The sequence below is a fragment of the Eschrichtius robustus genome, chromosome 1 (assembly GCF_028021215.1).
Source record: "Eschrichtius robustus isolate mEscRob2 chromosome 1, mEscRob2.pri, whole genome shotgun sequence".
Taxonomy (NCBI): domain Eukaryota; kingdom Metazoa; phylum Chordata; class Mammalia; order Artiodactyla; family Eschrichtiidae; genus Eschrichtius; species Eschrichtius robustus.
In genome coordinates this window covers 105442268-105454516 of record NC_090824.1, presented here as the reverse complement: position 1 = coordinate 105454516, position 12249 = coordinate 105442268, and positions in this window count along the sequence as shown.

The window sequence follows — 12249 nt, the reverse complement described above, 5'->3', positions numbered from 1 at the left end:
ATGAAAGCACAATTGAGGTGCCTTGAAAAGGTCAACGTTGAGCTACCATACCAGTCAATCAATCATACCCACTGCTGGGTCTATCACCTGAGAAAATGAAAATCAAAAATCACAGGCTGGCAATCCTGCACTCCAGCAATATTTACCGTAGGCAACACTTGGAAGCAACGAAAATGTCCATCAACAGAGGACTGCACCAAGAAGAAGTGGTCCATGTACACAATGGAATATTAGCCACGGAAAACATTGAAGCACTGCTCTTTGAGGCACCATAGATGAGCCTGGAGATAATCAGAAAACATGAAGTAGGTCGGAAAGCAAAAGACCTATATCCTATATTATCACTTATGGCATTATCTAATAACTGACACAGATGAACATATTTCCAAAGAGAAAGACACTCACAGGCTTAGAAAACAAACTATGCTCATCTAAAAGGAAAGGAGGGGGGAAATTGAGAAATGAAGATTAGTGTTACTATACATATACAAATACATAGTATATACATGTATCAAAAAGACCGAACATATAGCAAGGGAGGTCGACGGAACACTGTAATATTTTACATGGGAAGAGGATCTGTACATTAATAGACATTCATAATGTACAAATGAACCAGATTGTGTACACCTAGGACAAACAATATTCTAAACTTTACCCAGATTAAAAAAAATTTAAAAACCAAGAAGAAGTAATGAGACATAAACTTATGGGGATTTCTCCTGGCAAATTCCATTCTAATTTACAGCCTAGGACAATGACTTCCAGAAAGGCTCTGCTGCCCTAGCACCCAGATTGGGGAATGGAGAAATGCTACCTCCTTGTGGACGTTTCCCACAACAGCAGCTTTGAACCCACTGCAAAAGGTCACTCAATTTTCACCAACTTGCACTTCTGTCAATGGCACCTGCCCTCCAAAAAATTTCTGGGGTCAAAAATCGACCAAAAAATTCAGAAGAGGGCAACCTTCGAAGAAGACAATTTCAAGAGCTATATTGTACTCACGTTTTTTTTCTTTTAAGAGAAAAGATAAAGGCATAGGAATATGATGAATTTTAAAAATTTTAATGACATGCATACCCATATTACAAAAACCTATCAGCTCACAGCAGTCAGAATGGCCATTAGGAAAAATGCTGCAAAAAATAAACGGTGAAGGGAGGGTGGAGAGATGCGTACCCTCGGTTGTAAGGGGGGGGGCATGTAAAGAGCCACTAATGAAAACACAATGTAGGTGTTTTGAAAAGGGAAACATTGAGCTACCAGTCAAGCAATCACAACCACTGCTTGGCCTATCACCTGAGAAAATGAGAATCAAAAAGTCACAGGCTGGCAAACCTGTACGCCAGCAATATTTACCATAGCCAGCACTTGGAAGCAATGAAAATGTCCATCAACCGAGGAATGCACCAAGAAGAAGTGGTCCACATACACAATGGAATATTACTCTAATAATAAATATAAATTAAATTTAAAAACAAACAAAAACAAGGAGACATCAACATTTGTGGGTTTATCCGGGCACATTGCACTCTAATTTATAACCGAAGAACACCACTGGCCGGTAGATCTGTTTCCCTAGTATCAGCAAGGGGAACGTAGAAAGGCTGCCGCTCTCTGGCCGTTACCTGCAAAAGCAGGTTTAAAGCCTGAGCTAATGGTCACTTCATATGAACAAGTACTGCAGGGCTGTAAATGAAACCTGCCCTCAAAACGTCTTGAGGGAGATAATGGCCAAAATATTTCAAAACGGTGACACATACTTTAAGAAAACACTTTGAAGAAATAAGCTCTAATCACAGCTGGAAAAATAAAAAGGACATGTCTTAAAGCTCAATTTCAACGCGTTATGAGACACAAGCAAATTCAACCACAAAGAGGTATCAGCTCACACCACTCAGAATAACCATCAGCAAAAACTACAAAGAATAAATGCTGAAGGTGCTGGGAAGAAATACATACCCTCCACTGTAAGTGGGACGTAACCTGGAAAGAGCCACTAAGCAGAACAGAATAGAGGTGCCTTTAAAAGGTAAACATTGAGCTACCATATGATCCAGCAGACCTCTTCCTGGACCTATAAACTAAGAAGACAGAATTGGAAGGACACAGGCACGCAAATCTGCATTGCATAGGATTACAATAGCCAAGATATGGAAGTAACCAAAAAGTCCACCGACAGATGGGTGGACAAAGAAGAACTGCTACCTCTACAGATGGAATATGAGCTAGTGAAAACATGAAACAATGCCATTTGCAGCACCATAGATGAGTCTAGAAGTAATCATGCAACTTGGAGTAAGTGAGAAAGCGAAAGACACATATCCTATCATATCACATATAGGTGTTACCTAAAAAAATGATACAAACAAAGATATTTCCACAGAGAAACGCTATCATAGATCCATTAAAAGAAATTATGGTTCACCAAATGGAAAGGTGTGAGGATTGGATACATTACCATATTGAGGTTAACAGAGAGATACAAACACATGTGAAATACATAATCACCAAAGACCTACACAATACCAAGAGAAGACTACTCAACATTGTGTCATAACCTACATGGGAAAAGGATCCGAAGAAGAATAGATATACGTATATGTGTGAAAGAACCACATCTTGCACACCTAGAACAAACAAAACATTGTAATCAAGTTTGCTGTGATGAAAAATAAAAAATTAAGTGAAAAATACCAACAAGAAGTAATGAGACATAAATGTAAAGGGTTTTTTACTCGCACATTCCATTCTAATTTACAACCTAGAACACCACTTCCAGTAAGGCTCTGTTGCCCTAGTAACCAGATTTGGTAAAGGAGAAATGCTGCCGCCTTGTGGCCGGTTCCCGCAAGAGCAGCTTTTAACCCACAGCTAATGGTCACTTACCATTCACAAGGACTCAGGGCTGTAAAGGACACCTGCCCTCAAAACTGTGCTGAGGTAGGGAATGGATAAAAAAAGAATTCAAAACAGGCAAAATGTTCACGAAGATAGTATGAAGAGGTAAGTTTTACTCACTCTCTTTTTCAAGAAAGGAAAATGGATAAAAGCTCACCTCAGGAAGTATTAGACTCATGCAATCTAATCTACAAAAAGTTTTCAACTCACACCAGTCGACTGACCATTGGCAAAAAGTCTACAAACAATAAATGCTGAAGAGGTTTTAGAGAACTCTGTACCCTCTAGCTGCTGGTGAGATGGAAAAGGGTTAAACGCTAATAATGAGAACAGAAAGGAGCTGCGTTTAAAAGGAAAAATTGAGGTACCATTCAATCCAGCAGGCGCACCAATGGGCCTCTCACCTGAGAAGACCAGAATGAAGAGGACCCGGGCTGCAAAAGCTGCACTGCAGCCTTGTTCACAATAGACAAGACAGTGAAGCAACCAAAATGTCCATCAACAGATGAAAGGATAAAGAAGAAGTGGTCCATGTCCACAATGAATACTAGCCATGGAAAACAATGAAACACTGCTCTTTGAGGCAGCATAGATGATCTTGGAGATAATCACAGAACATGAGGTAAGTCGGAAAGCAAAAGTCCTATATCCTACGATATCACTTATAGGCGTTATCTAATAACTGACACAAATGAACATATTTCCACAGAGAAAGTCAATCACAGACTTATTAAAAACAAACTATGCTTATCTAAAAGGAAAGGTGGGGGGAATGGATAAATGAAGATTAGCGTTACCATATGTATACACATACATATTATACACATATATCAAAAAGACCGACCATATAGCAAGGAAGGTTTACGGAACACTCTGTAATAATTTACACGGGAAGAGGATCTCCACATAAATAGGTATATAGAATATGTAGATGAACCAGAGTGTGTACACCTTGGACAAGCAACATTCTAACCATTACCCCAATTGAAAAAATTAAAACAACGAACTAGGAATAATGAGACATAAACTTATGGGGGTTTTCCTGGCACGTTCCATTCAAATTTACAACCTAGGCCAACGACTTCCAGAACGGCTCTGCTGCCCTAGTACCCAGATTTGGGAATGGGGAAATGCTGCATCCTTGTGGCCGTTTCCCACAACAGCAGCTTTAAACCCACTGCAAAAGGTCACTAAATATTCACCAATTGCAGTCCTGTAAATGACACCTGCCCTCCAAAAAATACTGAGGTCGAAAATGGACCAAAAAATTCTAGAGTGCAACCTTCCAAAAAGAAAATTTGAAGAGGTATCTTATACTCACACTTTTTTTTCTTTTTTCTTTTAACGGAAAAGAAAAAGGCGTGGAAAAATGATGAATTGTAGGAATTTTTACAGACATGTAAACCCAAATTACAAAAACCTATCAGCTCACACCAGTCAGAATGGCCATCAACAAAAATGCTGCAAACAATAAATGCTGACGTGATTGTGGAGAAATGCGTACCCTCGATTCTAAGGGGGACGTGGTAAGCGCCACTAATGAAAGCACAATTGAGGTGCCTTGAAAAGGTCAACGTTGAGCTACCATACCAGTCAATCAATCATACCCACTGCTGGGTCTATCACCTGAGAAAATGAAAATCAAAAATCACAGGCTGGCAATCCTGCACTCCAGCAATATTTACCGTAGGCAACACTTGGAAGCAACGAAAATGTCCATCAACTGAGGACTGCACCAAGAAGAAGTGGTCCATGTACACAGTGGAATATTAGCCATGGAAAACATTGAAGCACTGCTCTTTGAGGCACCATAGATGAGCCTGGAGATAATCAGAAAACATGAAGTAGGTCGGAAAGCAAAAGACCTATATCCTATATTATCACTTATGGCATTATCTAATAACTGACACAGATGAACATATTTCCAAAGAGAAAGACACTCACAGGCTTAGAAAACAAACTATGCTCATCTAAAAGGAAAGGAGGGGGGAAATTGAGAAATGAAGATTAGTGTTACTATACATATACAAATACATATTATATACATGTATCAAAAAGACCGAACATATAGCAAGGGAGGTCGACGGAACACTGTAATATTTTACATGGGAAGAGGATCTGTACATTAATAGACATTCATAATGTACAAATGAACCAGATTGTGTACACCTAGGACAAACAATATTCTAAACTTTACCCAGATTAAAAAAAATTTAAAAACCAAGAAGAAGTAATGAGACATAAACTTATGGGGATTTCTCCTGGCAAATTCCATTCTAATTTACAGCCTAGGACAATGACTTCCAGAAAGGCTCTGCTGCCCTAGCACCCAGATTGGGGAATGGAGAAATGCTACCTCCTTGTGGACGTTTCCCACAACAGCAGCTTTGAACCCACTGCAAAAGGTCACTCAATTTTCACCAACTTGCACTTCTGTCAATGGCACCTGCCCTCCAAAAAATTTCTGGGGTCAAAAATCGACCAAAAAATTCAGAAGAGGGCAACCTTCGAAGAAGACAATTTCAAGAGCTATATTGTACTCACGTTTTTTTTCTTTTAAGAGAAAAGATAAAGGCGTAGGAATATGATGAATTTTAAAAATTTTAATGACATGCATACCCATATTACAAAAACCTATCAGCTCACAGCAGTCAGAATGGCCATTAGGAAAAATGCTGCAAAAAATAAACGGTGAAGGGAGGGTGGAGAGATGCGTACCCTCGGTTGTAAGGGGGGGGGGCATGTAAAGAGCCACTAATGAAAACACAATGTAGGTGTTTTGAAAAGGGAAACATTGAGCTACCAGTCAAGCAATCACAACCACTGCTTGGCCTATCACCTGAGAAAATGAGAATCAAAAAGTCACAGGCTGGCAAACCTGTACGCCAGCAATATTTACCATAGCCAGCACTTGGAAGCAATGAAAATGTCCATCAACCGAGGAATGCACCAAGAAGAAGTGGTCCACGTACACAATGGAATATTACTCTAATAATAAATATAAATTAAATTTAAAAACAAACAAAAACAAGGAGACATCAACATTTGTGGGTTTATCCGGGCACATTGCACTCTAATTTATAACCGAAGAACACCACTGGCCGGTAGGTCTGTTTCCCTAGTATCAGCAAGGGGAACGTAGAAAGGCTGCCGCTCTCTGGCCGTTACCTGCAAAAGCAGGTTTAAAGCCTGAGCTAATGGTCACTTCATATGAACAAGTACTGCAGGGCTGTAAATGAAACCTGCCCTCAAAACGTCTTGAGGGAGATAATGGCCAAAATATTTCAAAACGGTGACACATACTTTAAGAAAACACTTTGAAGAAATAAGCTCTAATCACAGCTGGAAAAATAAAAAGGACATGTCTTAAAGCTCAATTTCAACGCGTTATGAGACACAAGCAAATTCAACCACAAAGAGGTATCAGCTCACACCACTCAGAATAACCATCAGCAAAAACTACAAAGAATAAATGCTGAAGGTGCTGGGAAGAAATACATACCCTCCACTGTAAGTGGGACGTAACCTGGAAAGAGCCACTAAGCAGAACAGAATAGAGGTGCCTTTAAAAGGTAAACATTGAGCTACCATATGATCCAGCAGACCTCTTCCTGGACCTATAAACTAAGAAGACAGAATTGGAAGGACACAGGCATGCAAATCTGCATTGCATAGGATTACAATAGCCAAGATATGGAAGTAACCAAAAAGTCCACCGACAGATGGGTGGACAAAGAAGAACTGCTACCTCTACAGATGGAATATGAGCTAGTGAAAAAATGAAACAATGCCATTTGCAGCACCATAGATGAGTCTAGAAGTAATCATGCAACTTGGAGTAAGTGAGAAAGCGAAAGACACATATCCTATCATATCACATATAGGTGTTACCTAAAAAAATGATACAAACAAAGATATTTCCACAGAGAAACGCTATCATAGATCCATTAAAAGAAATTATGGTTCACCAAATGGAAAGGTGTGAGGATTGGATACATTACCATATTGAGGTTAACAGAGAGATACAAACACATGTGAAATACATAATCACCAAAGACCTACACAATACCAAGAGAAGACTACTCAACATTGTGTCATAACCTACATGGGAAAAGGATCCGAAGAAGAATAGATATACGTATATGTGTGAAAGAACCACATCTTGCACACCTAGAACAAACAAAACATTGTAATCAAGTTTGCTGTGATGAAAAATAAAAAATTAAGTGAAAAATACCAACAAGAAGTAATGAGACATAAATGTAAAGGGTTTTTTACTCGCACATTCCATTCTAATTTACAACCTAGAACACCACTTCCAGTAAGGCTCTGTTGCCCTAGTAACCAGATTTGGTAAAGGAGAAATGCTGCCGCCTTGTGGCCGGTTCCCACAAGAGCAGCTTTTAACCCACAGCTAATGGTCACTTACCATTCACAAGGACTCAGGGCTGTAAAGGACACCTGCCCTCAAAATTGTGCTGAGGTAGGGAATGGATAAAAAAAAATTCAAAACAGGCAAAATGTTCACGAAGATAGTATGAAGAGGTAAGTTTTACTCACTCTCTTTTTCAAGAAAGGAAAATGGATAAAAGCTCACCTCAGGAAGTATTAGACTCATGCAATCTAATCTACAAAAAGTTTTCAACTCACACCAGTCGACTGACCATTGGCAAAAAGTCTACAAACAATAAATGCTGAAGAGGTTTTAGAGAACTCTGTACCCTCTAGCTGCTGGTGAGATGGAAAAGGGTTAAACGCTAATAATGAGAACAGAAAGGAGCTGCGTTTAAAAGGAAAAATTGAGGTACCATTCAATCCAGCAGGCGCACCAATGGGCCTCTCACCTGAGAAGACCAGAATGAAGAGGACCCGGGCTGCAAAAGCTGCACTGCAGCCTTGTTCACAATAGACAAGACAGTGAAGCAACCAAAATGTCCATCAACAGATGAAAGGATAAAGAAGAAGTGGTCCATGTCCACAATGAATACTAGCCATGGAAAACAATGAAACACTGCTCTTTGAGGCAGCATAGATGATCTTGGAGATAATCACAGAACATGAGGTAAGTCGGAAAGCAAAAGTCCTATATCCTACGATATCACTTATTGGCGTTATCTAATAACTGACACAAATGAACATATTTCCACAGAGAAAGTCAATCACAGACTTATTAAAAACAAACTATGCTTATCTAAAAGGAAAGGTGGAGGGAATGGATAAATGAAGATTAGCATTACCATATGTATACACATACATATTATACACATATATCAAAAAGACCGACCATATAGCAAGGAAGGTTTACGGAACACTCTGTAATAATTTACACGGGAAGAGGATCTCCACATAAATAGGTATATAGAATATGTAGATGAACCAGAGTGTGTACACCTTGGACAAGCAACATTCTAACCATTACCCCAATTGAAAAAATTAAAACAACGAACTAGGAATAATGAGACATAAACTTATGGGGGTTTTCCTGGCACGTTCCATTCAAATTTACAACCTAGGCCAACGACTTCCAGAACGGCTCTGCTGCCCTAGTACCCAGATTTGGGAATGGGGAAATGCTGCATCCTTGTGGCCGTTTCCCACAACAGCAGCTTTAAACCCACTGCAAAAGGTCACTAAATATTCACCAATTGCAGTCCTGTAAATGACACCTGCCCTCCAAGAAATACTGAGGTCGAAAATGGACCAAAAAATTCTAGAGTGCAACCTTCCAAAAAGAAAATTTGAAGAGGTATCTTATACTCACACTTTTTTTTCTTTTTTCTTTTAACGGAAAAGAAAAAGGCGTGGAAAAATGATGAATTGTAGGAATTTTTACAGACATGTAAACCCAAATTACAAAAACCTATCAGCTCACACCAGTCAGAATGGCCATCAACAAAAATGCTGCAAACAATAAATGCCGACGTGATTGTGGAGAAATGCGTACCCTCGATTCTAAGGGGGACGTGGTAAGCGCCACTAATGAAAGCACAATTGAGGTGCCTTGAAAAGGTCAACGTTGAGCTACCATACCAGTCAATCAATCATACCCACTGCTGGGTCTATCACCTGAGAAAATGAAAATCAAAAATCACAGGCTGGCAATCCTGCACTCCAGCAATATTTACCGTAGGCAACACTTGGAAGCAACGAAAATGTCCATCAACTGAGGACTGCACCAAGAAGAAGTGGTCCATGTACACAGTGGAATATTAGCCACGGAAAACATTGAAGCACTGCTCTTTGAGGCACCATAGATGAGCCTGGAGATAATCAGAAAACATGAAGTAGGTCGGAAAGCAAAAGACCTATATCCTATATTATCACTTATGGCATTATCTAATAACTGACACAGATGAACATATTTCCAAAGAGAAAGACACTCACAGGCTTAGAAAACAAACTATGCTCATCTAAAAGGAAAGGAGGGGGGAAATTGAGAAATGAAGATTAGTGTTACTATACATATACAAATACATAGTATATACATGTATCAAAAAGACCGAACATATAGCAAGGGAGGTCGACGGAACACTGTAATATTTTACATGGGAAGAGGATCTGTACATTAATAGACATTCATAATGTACAAATGAACCAGATTGTGTACACCTAGGACAAACAATATTCTAAACTTTACCCAGATTAAAAAAAATTTAAAAACCAAGAAGAAGTAATGAGACATAAACTTATGGGGATTTCTCCTGGCAAATTCCATTCTAATTTACAGCCTAGGACAATGACTTCCAGAAAGGCTCTGCTGCCCTAGCACCCAGATTGGGGAATGGAGAAATGCTACCTCCTTGTGGACGTTTCCCACAACAGCAGCTTTGAACCCACTGCAAAAGGTCACTCAATTTTCACCAACTTGCACTTCTGTCAATGGCACCTGCCCTCCAAAAAATTTCTGGGGTCAAAAATCGACCAAAAAATTCAGAAGAGGGCAACCTTCGAAGAAGACAATTTCAAGAGCTATATTGTACTCACGTTTTTTTTCTTTTAAGAGAAAAGATAAAGGCGTAGGAATATGATGAATTTTAAAAATTTTAATGACATGCATACCCATATTACAAAAACCTATCAGCTCACAGCAGTCAGAATGGCCATTAGGAAAAATGCTGCAAAAAATAAACGGTGAAGGGAGGGTGGAGAGATGCGTACCCTCGGTTGTAAGGGGGGGGGCATGTAAAGAGCCACTAATGAAAACACAATGTAGGTGTTTTGAAAAGGGAAACATTGAGCTACCAGTCAAGCAATCACAACCACTGCTTGGCCTATCACCTGAGAAAATGAGAATCAAAAAGTCACAGGCTGGCAAACCTGTACGCCAGCAATATTTACCATAGCCAGCACTTGGAAGCAATGAAAATGTCCATCAACCGAGGAATGCACCAAGAAGAAGTGGTCCACGTACACAATGGAATATTACTCTAATAATAAATATAAATTAAATTTAAAAACAAACAAAAACAAGGAGACATCAACATTTGTGGGTTTATCCGGGCACATTGCACTCTAATTTATAACCGAAGAACACCACTGGCCGGTAGGTCTGTTTCCCTAGTATCAGCAAGGGGAACGTAGAAAGGCTGCCGCTCTCTGGCCGTTACCTGCAAAAGCAGGTTTAAAGCCTGAGCTAATGGTCACTTCATATGAACAAGTACTGCAGGGCTGTAAATGAAACCTGCCCTCAAAACGTCTTGAGGGAGATAATGGCCAAAATATTTCAAAACGGTGACACATACTTTAAGAAAACACTTTGAAGAAATAAGCTCTAATCACAGCTGGAAAAATAAAAAGGACATGTCTTAAAGCTCAATTTCAACGCGTTATGAGACACAAGCAAATTCAACCACAAAGAGGTATCAGCTCACACCACTCAGAATAACCATCAGCAAAAACTACAAAGAATAAATGCTGAAGGTGCTGGGAAGAAATACATACCCTCCACTGTAAGTGGGACGTAACCTGGAAAGAGCCACTAAGCAGAACAGAATAGAGGTGCCTTTAAAAGGTAAACATTGAGCTACCATATGATCCAGCAGACCTCTTCCTGGACCTATAAACTAAGAAGACAGAATTGGAAGGACACAGGCATGCAAATCTGCATTGCATAGGATTACAATAGCCAAGATATGGAAGTAACCAAAAAGTCCACCGACAGATGGGTGGACAAAGAAGAACTGCTACCTCTACAGATGGAATATGAGCTAGTGAAAAAATGAAACAATGCCATTTGCAGCACCATAGATGAGTCTAGAAGTAATCATGCAACTTGGAGTAAGTGAGAAAGCGAAAGACACATATCCTATCATATCACATATAGGTGTTACCTAAAAAAATGATACAAACAAAGATATTTCCACAGAGAAACGCTATCATAGATCCATTAAAAGAAATTATGGTTCACCAAATGGAAAGGTGTGAGGATTGGATACATTACCATATTGAGGTTAACAGAGAGATACAAACACATGTGAAATACATAATCACCAAAGACCTACACAATACCAAGAGAAGACTACTCAACATTGTGTCATAACCTACATGGGAAAAGGATCCGAAGAAGAATAGATATACGTATATGTGTGAAAGAACCACATCTTGCACACCTAGAACAAACAAAACATTGTAATCAAGTTTGCTGTGATGAAAAATAAAAAATTAAGTGAAAAATACCAACAAGAAGTAATGAGACATAAATGTAAAGGGTTTTTTACTCGCACATTCCATTCTAATTTACAACCTAGAACACCACTTCCAGTAAGGCTCTGTTGCCCTAGTAACCAGATTTGGTAAAGGAGAAATGCTGCCGCCTTGTGGCCGGTTCCCGCAAGAGCAGCTTTTAACCCACAGCTAATGGTCACTTACCATTCACAAGGACTCAGGGCTGTAAAGGACACCTGCCCTCAAAACTGTGCTGAGGTAGGGAATGGATAAAAAAAGAATTCAAAACAGGCAAAATGTTCACGAAGATAGTATGAAGAGGTAAGTTTTACTCACTCTCTTTTTCAAGAAAGGAAAATGGATAAAAGCTCACCTCAGGAAGTATTAGACTCATGCAATCTAATCTACAAAAAGTTTTCAACTCACACCAGTCGACTGACCATTGGCAAAAAGTCTACAAACAATAAATGCTGAAGAGGTTTTAGAGAACTCTGTACCCTCTAGCTGCTGGTGAGATGGAAAAGGGTTAAACGCTAATAATGAGAACAGAAAGGAGCTGCGTTTAAAAGGAAAAATTGAGGTACCATTCAATCCAGCAGGCGCACCAATGGGCCTCTCACCTGAGAAGACCAGAATGAAGAGGACCCGGGCTGCAAAAGCTGCACTGCAGCCTTGTTCACAATA